This window comes from Hakea prostrata, chromosome 3 (assembly GCF_041222555.1).
Source record: "Hakea prostrata isolate BN-2017 chromosome 3, UWA_Hpros_2, whole genome shotgun sequence".
Taxonomy (NCBI): domain Eukaryota; kingdom Viridiplantae; phylum Streptophyta; class Magnoliopsida; order Proteales; family Proteaceae; genus Hakea; species Hakea prostrata.
Window position 1 is genome coordinate 41852899 of NC_142602.1, and position 11604 is coordinate 41864502.

At 42.3% G+C, this 11604-nt stretch overlaps 1 non-coding gene across 1 annotated transcript; it reads right to left on the reverse strand.

Annotated features, from left to right (window-relative positions):
• Positions 1 to 341: 341 nt before the first annotated feature.
• Positions 342 to 448, reverse strand: LOC149022248 (small nucleolar RNA R71). The gene has a single exon (XR_016172663.1). It is a non-coding gene; the product is annotated as a small nucleolar RNA R71 (small nucleolar RNA).
• Positions 449 to 11604: the final 11156 nt, after the last annotated feature.

Here is an 11604-nt window from a genome sequence, read left to right on the forward strand (position 1 = left end):
ATTTCATTCCTACGACATATACTCTTGTTTCTTGTATTAAGTTGCCTGACATAGAGGCGGCTCAATATGAGATCAAATCTAGTGTGATTCAAATGCTACCATCTTTTTATGGACTTGCCAATGAAGAGCCTTATAAGCACTTAGATGAGTTTTTAGGGGTGTCCTCCACGGTTAAAATTCAAAACCTCTCAGTTGATGCTTTAAGGTTACTTTCTTTCCCATTCTCCCTTAAAGATAAAGCTAAGCATTGGCTTCATTTTTTGGACAATGTTAAAATTTCTACTTTGGCAGAAATGCAATAGGAGTTCCTTAAAAAGTTCTTCCCCATTGGCCGTACTAATAGCATTAGGAGAGCAATAACGAGTTACTCCCAACAAGAAGGAGAACAATTTCATGAGGCCTGGGAAAGACTAAAAGAATTGCCTAGAAAGTGCCCCCACCATGCTATTCCTAAATGGCAATTGGTTCAATGCTTTTATGATGGCCTTAGAGACCGACATAGGCAAATGGTTGATTCTTCTTGTGGTGGGACTTTCATGCACAAGAATGAGAATGAAGCATGATAACTTCTTGAGACCTTTAGTGAAAACTCCCAACACCATGCTTCAGCAGCTAGGACTGAGATTCCATTCATTGGGCAACCAAAGAGGAGCGGTCTCTATGAGATCAATCCTACCATTGAGATGAGCACTAAGGTTGACTTGCTATCAAAGAAATTGGACCATCTCTTGTCATTAGGACAACAAACCCCATTTCCACTTCCTACAAGTTTCTCTCCACCTAATCAGATTGAAGCATGTGCTTTATGTTCTAGCCTATCCCATCATATCACTGATTGTTGTTTGGCTACACAATACCCTGAGTTTGTTAAGGAGCATGCACATTTGGCCCAAGGAGTCTCTAAATTGGGCAATGATCCATATTCCAATACCTACAACCCAGGATAGCGAAACCACCCCAATTTTTCATGGCAAAACTCAATGCCCAATCCCTCTAATCAAATACCTTATAGGCCACCTCTATTTAATATGCACCAAAATGCCTATAGGAATGAGCAACCATCATCTCCACAACCCTCACATAATTCATCATTTGAGGATAAGGTACTAAAAGCACTTAGTGGATTAGAGAAAAACACTCAATTGTTGCATTCCCATTCTCAGTCCATTAAGAAATTGGAAACCCAACTTGGTCAACTAGCTGATGCCATCAGTAGGAGGGAGGTTGGTCAGTTACCTAGTCAACTAATAGGTAACCCTAATCATCAAATTGGGTCTAGGAAAGAACAAGTCCAAGCAGTCTCTATTGTGACACATAGTGGGAAGGAATATTATGCACCTTTGCCTACTCCCAAGCCATTGCCCATTGATCTTAAGAAGCAAGAGGAGGTTGATTTGACCCATCAGACTGGCGATGATGCACACAAGCCTAGTAAAGAAACACCACCTGTGAGTATTCCCCATCAATTTCCTAAGGGGTTGCACATTCCTATTGTCCTACTCCTAAATCTTACACTCCCAAAGCCCCCTTCCTTGAAGCTCTTGAGTCCTCAATTCCAGATTCTAGAAAGAATGCCTAGATGCAAAAGATGATTAATTTATTCCAACAAGTTCGTATCAATCTCCCACTATTAGATGCTATCAAGCAAGTCCCAACTTATGCTAAGTTTCTAAAAGATTTGTGCACCCAAAAGCGTAAGTTGAAGACTCAAACACCTAAAACTGTGCACCTAACTGAACAAGTCAGCTCGGTAATTTCCAGCCAACTGCCCCCTAAACTTAAAGATCCAAGTACACCTTTAATTTCATGTGTCATTGGAGATTTATCTATAAGTAAATCATTGCTTGATTTGGGAGCTAATGTGAATATTTTACCCGGTTCAGTTTATGATAGGTTTGGTCTAGGAGATTTGAAATCCACTAATGTTATTCTACAATTGGTAGACCACTCAATTAAACGACCCTGTGGGCTACTTGAAAACGTTTTGGTAAAGGTTGAGGATCTATATTTTCCTGTTGATTTTTTGATCCTAGATATGGACAATACAAATAAGTTACCACCAGTCATTTTTGGACGGCCCTTTTTATCTACTGCAAATGCTTGCATCAATTGTAAATCGATTGTCATTGACATATCATTTGGCAATAAGAAACTTAGAGTCAACATCTTCAATGCATCATTAAGCCCAAATAGAGGTGAAGAGTGCTTTGCAATTAACTTTATTGATGAGGTAATGGTTGATTATATTCCAAACATGCTTATTGATGATCCCCTACAACATTACTTGCCATTTGGGGAATCTAACCTAAATATTGAGGAAGTCAACACATTGTTGGACTCTTCCACTTCTTTGGAGCAGTCACCATTCACATTTAGATTTGAGCTTCCACCTCCATTGGCTGCATCTCACTGAGTCTAGCTGAAGACTCTAAACTTATCGCTTTATGGGAGGCAACCCATTTGTTTAGATGTTATTTCTTGTTCTTTTTCTTTTCTTTTCTTTGTTTGTTGTTAGGTTTTACTATTGCATGCTCTATCATGCTTTCGAACATCGGGTACACTCTTTCCTATATTTGCTTCTGATGCATCCAAAATCTGCTCAGCCCTTAGATCTCCAATGGATGACCTGCAAAAACAATCGTCAGATGTGGCCTGACCGCTGGGGTCGAGAGTCCACCTCCGAAGGCTAAGTCAGCTAATGAACTGACCACAAAAGACTCTGCTTGAATACAGACAAAAAGTATGAATACGAATAGATGGGATTCGATTCAGATACCTCTCTCGAAAGTAGGTCGTGTCTTATATAGTGTTTACCGTTCAATCTCCTTCGTTGGATTTACTCGAGCCTTCTTCAGGTGGCCGTCCAATCTTAACGATTAGATCCGTTGTTAATAGATCTGTTCGTGGTAGGATAATGGATAACTGCACGATCATAGTGTGGTTGTTATCTGAATAAACATGATCCTTTGCTCCCGCAAGTGTTGCTAACCGTCTGCTTGACGATTCGTCCACTCCGAGTATCACGGATTCGGGCGTGCTTGTTGACTGAGCAGTTTACTTCATTAGCAAGCGTGTGGGTGTGGGTCGGTTCACTTCTTCCTGACAGAAGTCGAGGATCGAACCATGGGGAGACCCGGTTCGATTGTGATTTCTCCCGTATCACGAGCCCCCCCCCCCCCAGACCAAGCGTTTGGGCTATTCCAAGGGCTTGGTTTGAACTGGACCCGTTTGTCATACGAGGGTTCTACAAAATCCTTCGTTCATTAAACGTCGATCGCATTTAATGCGGCTGCATCTCTTTTTCCTCGAGTTCTGTGATTGTCTTCACTTTCTACGGGGGTGACGCCGCGTGTCTTCTGCAGCCGAAATCATCATTGCTCACGAAATCTAAGCGTCGGTTTCTCAAAACACCTGTTTTGATTCAAACTTTTTTGAAATGTCTTCTGATCATGATCGTTCATGTTGAATTCATCCTAACCGTACATGTCCTCGATCATCCATATGCTTAAAAGTGATTCGTTGTCTTCACATATTTCATTCTCTTCGTCTGGAATTTTAAACTTCGTCATCTTCCTCGCGCCCTAATACTCTTCTCGCTTTTAGGCTCTGCTTTCGGTGAATCAGTAAGTTCACTGACTCTTTTGCACTTTTTACTTGTCGTCTCGATCTTTTTTTTTTTTTTACTTTCATCTCCGCTTTACTTTCGTAAAAAACTAGAACCAGACCTTGATAGTAATGGAAGGTGGTAGGGCTTCTACTAAACATAGCGCTGGTAAGGGCGATTCTGATGGGTAGGCCTCTGTTTCTGTTCCCCTGAATCAATCGGATAGTGATAAGAAGACTTTAACTGCCCCTCGGCGTGACTTTGAAGAAGTTAGCTAGCAGAGAAGTGTTGAAGTTCCCTCTGTGCTTCCTGAGTCTGAACCATCCAGAACTCCAAAAGTAATTGCCGAGGCTTCTGGGCAATCTAAGCAACCTAGCAGGTCCAAGGACGAACTTAGTGTTCCCTCCTATACTAAAGCTGATCTCACATCGGCCATTGAACGTTTTGACTTTCCTTCTTCGTACTATCTTAGGGCTCCCAATCCTAACGAGAGGATCGATTCGAATCCTCTCGATGAATTTTCTTTGTATGTAGATACCCTGGAAAGTGGAGTTCGTTTTCCTTTCTTCCACACTTTGTTTTCCACTATTTTGAATCACTGGGGCATTTGTCCTGGAATGCTCCTTCCGAACAGCTGGCATCTCATTGTTGGCTTTTTGGGTTTATGTTTTGAACTTGGTATCACACCTTCTCTCCCTCTTTTCGTTCCTTTTCATGTTCTTTCTCTTTCCAACCCTTCTGGTTGGGTTTTTCTCTCCAAGCGCAATAAAGTTGAGCTTGGTTGGTCGGGCAGTATCCTTGCTAGGGGAACCTATCCTTCCAATCATAGAGGATGGCGCAAATGGTATTTTTTCTGCCGAGCGCCTCAGTCAGACCTCAATTTCCCGATCACCTGGAAGCTGCTTACTTCATATTCCGAAGGTAACCAGGTCCTTCAACTGTCCAAAACCGAAAGAGCGGCTGCCAGGAAGATCAAGTCCATTCCATGGTATCAAGAAACACATGGTTATGAGATGGAATACACCCCAATTCTTCAATATTCGGGACTAGCTCGTTGTGAGCTTTCTAACCATTGTGCTTGCCTTTTTTTAGCGTACTGTAGCTTGATTCGGTTTTTCGACTTTTGTTCTTCCTTGCAGTGCCTCCCAAGGTTAACCCAGAGAACCTTCAAGCCAAGGCTGCCAAGGCCGTTGTAGCCACAGAACAACGGTCTCCTGGGACACTGACAGCGGACGAGATAGCCGCTCTGCCCCCTCCTGACCCTTCATACAATGGTATTAGAAATTTGAAGCCAATAGTTGAACCTTTGGGCAAGGGAAAAAGGCCAGTCTCTGAAGAGGCTGAAGTTCCTTCCTCAGCCCGAACCAAGAGGAAGCATGACTCACCCCAGGCCTTCGTCCCGAAAAAATCTCAGAAGAGCAAAGACTCCGAGGAGACTTTCATTCCACAGTGGACGTTGAGTGTGTCGGACCGGGTCACACAAGACCATGAGAAAGCTGCTGAATGGAGATCTCTCAGCCTGATGCCAGCCGATCGTCAGGCCCTGGAGTCTTTGAGTGACGACACCCTCGTTCGTCTCTCAACAAGGTACTTCCCCCTATTGCTTGTCGCTTTCTTTGTAATCCTTAGGATTTTTTTCTTTTTATAATTCGTCTGTTCTCTTAGGAATGTTGTGCTAAACTTCTACCAACATATTGAGGCTTTGAACCGAGTTGGTCATAGTGGTTCCCTACTCCAGACTCGTGAAGAGCATTTGGTGATGGCAAATTCTGAAGTGAAGCGATTGAAAAAGGAGCTTGCGGGACTAAAGGAGGAGAATGATAAGGTCAACTCTTTGAAAAAAGAACTTGACTTGTCCATCAATCGTGCTGGTGCTTCGGAACATGAAGCAAAGAAACAGAAAATGCTTGCTACCGAATGTACCGAAAAGCTCGATTTTTTGTCCCGCGAATATGATCGTTTTAAGAAGATGGTTGTTCCTAGCAAACCCGAACATCTTCAAGATCTTCGGAGGGATTGTATACGGAAGTATCTGAACAACGTCCCCTTCGGCGATCTGATGACTCCGTACAACCTTCAAGCCTACCGAGCGGGACAGAATGATGTCTGGAAGGCTATCCTTGAGGCAAACCCTACCTTTGACACAACTTGTCACATCCACCCAGCCGGTATCCTATCTGGCATACCCGGGAATGTGATCCACATCCCAAGGATCAAGGATCAAGCGGCCATGCCTCCCACATACACGATAACATAATCACGAACAATATAATCAATGTTTAAAGCAAGTAATAATCATATCAAATGAATAAGAAAAGATGATCAATCGGAGTGTGGAAATTATCAAGTATCAAGTACATATGAAGAAAATCTCAAAAGAGAAAGAGAGTGATCAGAAGTCACTCCTTCTCAAAGGCAACGGAAATGGTTGATCAATTCGGTTACAAATCCCAATATCAAAGAGTAAATCCAAAGGAGTTATTACAACATAGTTCCAAAATGACATAAGGGCCTAAGCTAGAGTCTCCTCCATCTTGTATAGAGTGTCTTCATATGTGTACACAAAGGAGACCAAGCATGGCCTCTCCTAAATCAAGGTTGGACTAACTCTAGTACGGAGGGTAATCACCCTCGACACCTTCACCATAATCTTCGTAATAGCCAGGACCTTCACCGTAGTATGAGGGATCCTGCGCCGCCTCATAGTAGGAGCCATCAATGTCTTTGGTACCTGTAGATATGTCTAACAAAAACAATTGCAGAAAGGAAATGAGTTCAAAGAACCCAACAAGGCGAGTCGTTCCACAATACACAAATCATACGATACAAGTCACAATATGATGTAAGATGATATGAGACAATAATGAAATATGATTCTAACTGTAAGTATGCTAGTCTCTAAGGTAGACATGCTTTAAGCCATAGCACCATACTTATTTAGGTCGTCTGTCACTCCCCCTCAATCATACATGATATCTTGGGTCTGCCGGGGTAATTGGGTAAAGTCTTCATCAGAAACCATGGTTGGGGATTTAGTCACCACTCTCTCACATCACCATTGATATAAGTATTGGCGCATGTCACGGCGAAGCCTAGCCCAATGCAAGTCATCTACTCAGTCGTATCAAGTCAGATCCAGATACTTCCCTTATGGCACCGACCAACTCGGTTCCGTATCCTTCACACTAGAGTCAGCGTATCCTTTGGCTACAACCAACTCGGACTACGGACTCATCAACCCTATTGGTCATCCACAAATGGTAAACGGGAAGCTCTCATGTCCTCTCATAGATTGGTTACAGGTCTTGAGCGCCCGTGAGCCCTAGTCTATCCATTTGCAACCCTACCAATAAATGGCCCCTTTCGGGTATCCGCAGTATGGTTTATGTCCTCTCACGAGGTGGTTACCGCTCTTGAGTGCCCATCAAACCATACCCTACCACGGGTCGTTCGGTCTCAATACCCTTCCGATTCAGGTCTGATACAACAAGGATAGTCCTAGCCATACATCTAGACAATCCTATGTATGTCATCCAATAACCCAGGAAAGTGTCGATGGACACCTTCGGAGAACATCCCATACTATTCCCTCCGATGTCCAAGGATAGAAGAGTCGGTAGGACACTTCCCAATCCCAAGTCATACTTAGTCATTCACAAGCTCAATCTCATCATATCATACATGATCAATAATTCATTATATAAATAAAGGCATAATATAACATGATTAATCATATGCGTAATCATAAAGAATAATTAAACATGATATTCCGAATGATATGTAACATACTATTACTGATATAAAATGTATACAACAGTTATACATAGCAAAGGAGTACACATATGAAGTATATATACTAAGTTTCCAAAGTAGAATAGATTTGCATAATCAATGTACTTGAGGTAACGACCGTCCTTACCTTAATCGAGGCGGAAATAAAATCAAGAGTCACCAAGAATAGCCCAAAAGTCAGTGTTTGTACCCTAGACAACATATAACCAACATTAGAGAAGAAAGCAATTGAATCGGAGGTCAAACGAAGCAATTCGGCCAAATATAAAGTTGCTGTCATATCTTGGTCGACTGGCTGATCGATTGTCAATCGACCAAGCAGTCGACCAAAGCAAACAGTAACGGGAAGAATTGGGGATTTGGCCCAAAACTGATCTTCCAATGCTCCAATCGACATGAAACTTGGAGGGCATGATTATGGTAATATGGGGGCACTACACACCAAAAATCAACATGATCCAACGGTCCAATTGTGAATACCCAAATTGAAACCCTATGTTCTATATGCTAAACATCAAATATTGAATTGGAATTGATTGCCATAGCAAGAATTGATGGGGAATTAATTAAGGGGATGATAAGAACTAAATTTGAATCATGAATCAATAGTAATTCAAACCTTGCATACATCTATACCTCAGTTTGAATCAAAGAATATGTTGAAATGAAAGGAATCATGGGATTGTAATGTAGGTGAACATAATCATAGCAAGAATGAATTGAGATTGATGGAAATGGAAGGGGAAGCTCATGGCCAAGTGTTTGCAAGGTTGTGCACTTCTACCATGGTCCAAAGATTATAAATTAATAGAAGATTGAGTAGATTAGAGGAATAATAAGAGAAATCATACCTTGAAGTGATGATTGAGATGGAAAACCAATGATTGGAGCCAAAGATCTTCACAAACACCAAGAGATGGCCTAGGGAATGTCACTCCTCGTTCGCTGGAGTGCCAATGATCAAGGTAGACCTTCATTCACTAGTTCCAAAAAGGTAGGGTCAAAATGGTAAGTAATTTTTGTATTTTTTGAATTTCATAACTGCTGGTCGACTGGCTGGTCGACTAGTCAGTCGACTGGCTGGTCGACTAGTCAGTCGACCAAGGCTGACAGCAACCTTAGATCATGGATTCAGAAGGCCAGACTGATCTGAATTGAGTTGGGTTTTCTCCTATAAGTCAATCAACAAGTCTAGTTCCAAGAAATACCTTCGGATTGAGCACGGGAGTTCAATAGGTGCTTCAACTAATTCAATCTTCTTTGATGCGCAAATTTTCACTAAACACTGACAATGTGCTCAAGTAAGGGGCATCACTATCAATGTCCATAGGCTCTGGATCAAGCATTGAATCTTCAACCAAGAGGGCCCACAAGTCTCTTCTACCTCCACTTCAGGTCTTCGGACCTACAACAGTACAAAATCAGGGCCGAGTCAAGGTTAGGATAAGGCCGGATTTTACACAACTCCTTTTCAGAGTGTGTGCCACCAAGAAGTCTTCGACACGCTCGGGTTGCCTCCTCCCGACTAGGCCTTGGAAGAAGGGGATCCTATTCCGGTGGATCCAAATATTGAAGATTTTCTTAATGACTCACCACCTCTTCCTAAAGACACTTAGGGTCATGCTCCAATTGCGGATTCTTCCGCAAAACTTGTCCAAGAGAAATAGAAAACTTCTTCTCTTTTTCTTTTCTTTTTTTGGTATAAGGGTTGGCCCCCCATGGCCTATGATAATGAATATTTATCTTCTTTTTTGAACTCTTTCGGTAGCTATTGCAATAATCTGGCAGTACTTTCTTATAGCGTACCCAGAAAATTTACTTCATTTCCCTCAGAATCACGTTCGGGAATTGAACTTGGCCTTTTCTAAAATAACCTTGTCGTTCCTTCACCGATGTTGATGTTTGGGGATCTTAAAAGGATTGTTGTTCTGGACCATCGGAATCTGCCTGGCCTAACCTTTTATGACACTTGGAGCGTTTCTTTCTAGGTTGCTTCTCCTTTATGAAGAAGCCCAAACCTTTTCTCGTATCTGCGTACGGTTGTCCTTCCCAAGAAATTGGGAATACTCCTTTCATTTAATATTGGTGCGACGGTTGGTGTTTGGCTGGTATCCTCGTATCAGGTGTGTAATGTTCCACGTGGAGGCTTATCTTTTGAGTTATGAATTTAAAACATCATTGTTCCCTGACCGTTGATCTTGCATTTGTTTCGAAATTCGAAACGTTCCCTATTTTCTGACCCTTGATCTCTGGTGGGTTTTCAAATGTTGCGTTGCTTCATGAGGCTATTTAAGTCCCTTAAGTGTGGTTCATTCTTGTCTTTTCATCTGCAAGAATAGTCATTTCTCTTTTGCCTTTTTCGCCTCTGTATTTTATCTTCTGACGATACCCCAATTGGAACCTAAACAAGTAAGTTTTCCTTCTTTTCAGTTCCAAAACGAACTTGTTCTCCCTGAGTAACCTCCAAAGTAGTATACTTGGGGTTTATTCACTTCTAAAGTTCTTTGCTGGATATCATTCTCTGATGTCTGATCTTTACATCAACTTTAGACATCTAGGGTTTCTCTCCTTCCTTGTTTTTTGCGTTGATTGACCTTCTGGACTGACGGTATTTGTTCTCTCTCGCAGTGCCTCCAGGAGTTAACTTGGATGTGATTAGGGCAAAGTCTTTCAAGAAGACCACTCTTGCACTGACTACGGTTGTTCCATCTGAAGAGACTGATGTTGGCGATCCTACTAAAGTTCAGATTTCCACAGCCCTTGCTGATGCTTCTGTCGAAGTTCAGAATTCCACAGCCTTTTCTGGTGCCTCTCTCGCACCATCTTCCATGATGGAGACCGTTCGATCTCCTAAGGAAGACGTTATTCCTTCTGTCATGATTCGCACTTCTGAAATTCCTGCTGGTGCCTTGTTGGCAGCTTCCTCCAATCCTCCACCAGCCATGCAAACTCCTCCTCCGTCTGTAGGGGAGGTTTTTGTAGAGGCCGAGGGTGCCTCTTATAAAAGAAAGCATCCTCGGTCAAATGATGATGATGTGTACAGGCCTTCTTGGTCGCTGAAGAGGTCTGACTTGGTGACAGGCTACTTTGAGAAGGCACTAGAATGGTGTACTTCTGCTCAGATGCCCGTCGAGCAAAGCCTTCACTGCGGTCTCGGACAGGAATTTTTTGCAGTCTCTTGTGCTGTAAGCATCTCTTCCCTGTCTTCTTTTCAATAATTTTGTTCTTTTGACTAACTTTTGAAGTATTGCAAGAGCCTTTCTGATAACTTCCATAAGCAGGTGGAATCAGCTTTTAGGCTCAGTAGGCTGAGTAATAATCTCTCCCAACTTCAGGTGGAATAAAAACCAAAGATGTCGAGATTGCTCGTCTTAAGGAGAGGCTTTTTGAAGTTGCCCGAGTTAAGAATTCTGAAATTGTGCAGCTTTATTCGGATTTGGATGATGCTAAGGGGAAGATCCGAAGGTTGGAGCGGGAAGTTGAGAAGCTTTCAAGAGAGCCGAAAGGGTCTGGAGCTAAAGCTCTTGCGCCTTTAAGGCAAGTTGTTACCCTTTTGCCCGAATCTCTTCTGACTGACGTTCGCAGGGCTTGCATCTTCAAATATTTGCAGAGTAAGCCATTTGTTAACATGTTGAACGCTTATAATTTGTAGGCATATCGGGACAGCAAGAACGGGGTATGGGAGTCAATCTTAAGGAGAAATCCTTATTTCAACACGACTCCCCACCGCACAAATTGTCATCCCGAAGTGTTTGAAAAGCTGCGACTTCCCCTTCTTGCTTGGGCCAAGGATGTGGTGGACCTGCCCATTCCAGATCCAGATATAATGCACTATCTTGATGACTCTCATCCTTTGTCTCCTTTAAGAGGATTCAGCTATGAAGAGCTTGCCTTGAATGCAGGTCTGACCAAAGATCAGGCCTCTTCAGAAAAAACTGGATAAAGAGGATGGAATTGCAGAGGATTTTGTAGGTGGATGAAACTTCCGAAGTAAAAGAAGCTTTAAGGAGGATGAAACTCGGCAAGACACAAGGTCCTGATGAAATCCCAATTGAAGTATGGAAGAGCTTAGGAACCCATGGACTAGTTTGGTTGACTAAATTGTTTAATAAGATTATGAGCACAGGGAAAATGCCAGATGATTGGAGGAGAAGTGTTGTGGTTCCAATTTACAAAAATAAAGGAGATATTCAAAGTTGTAATAACTA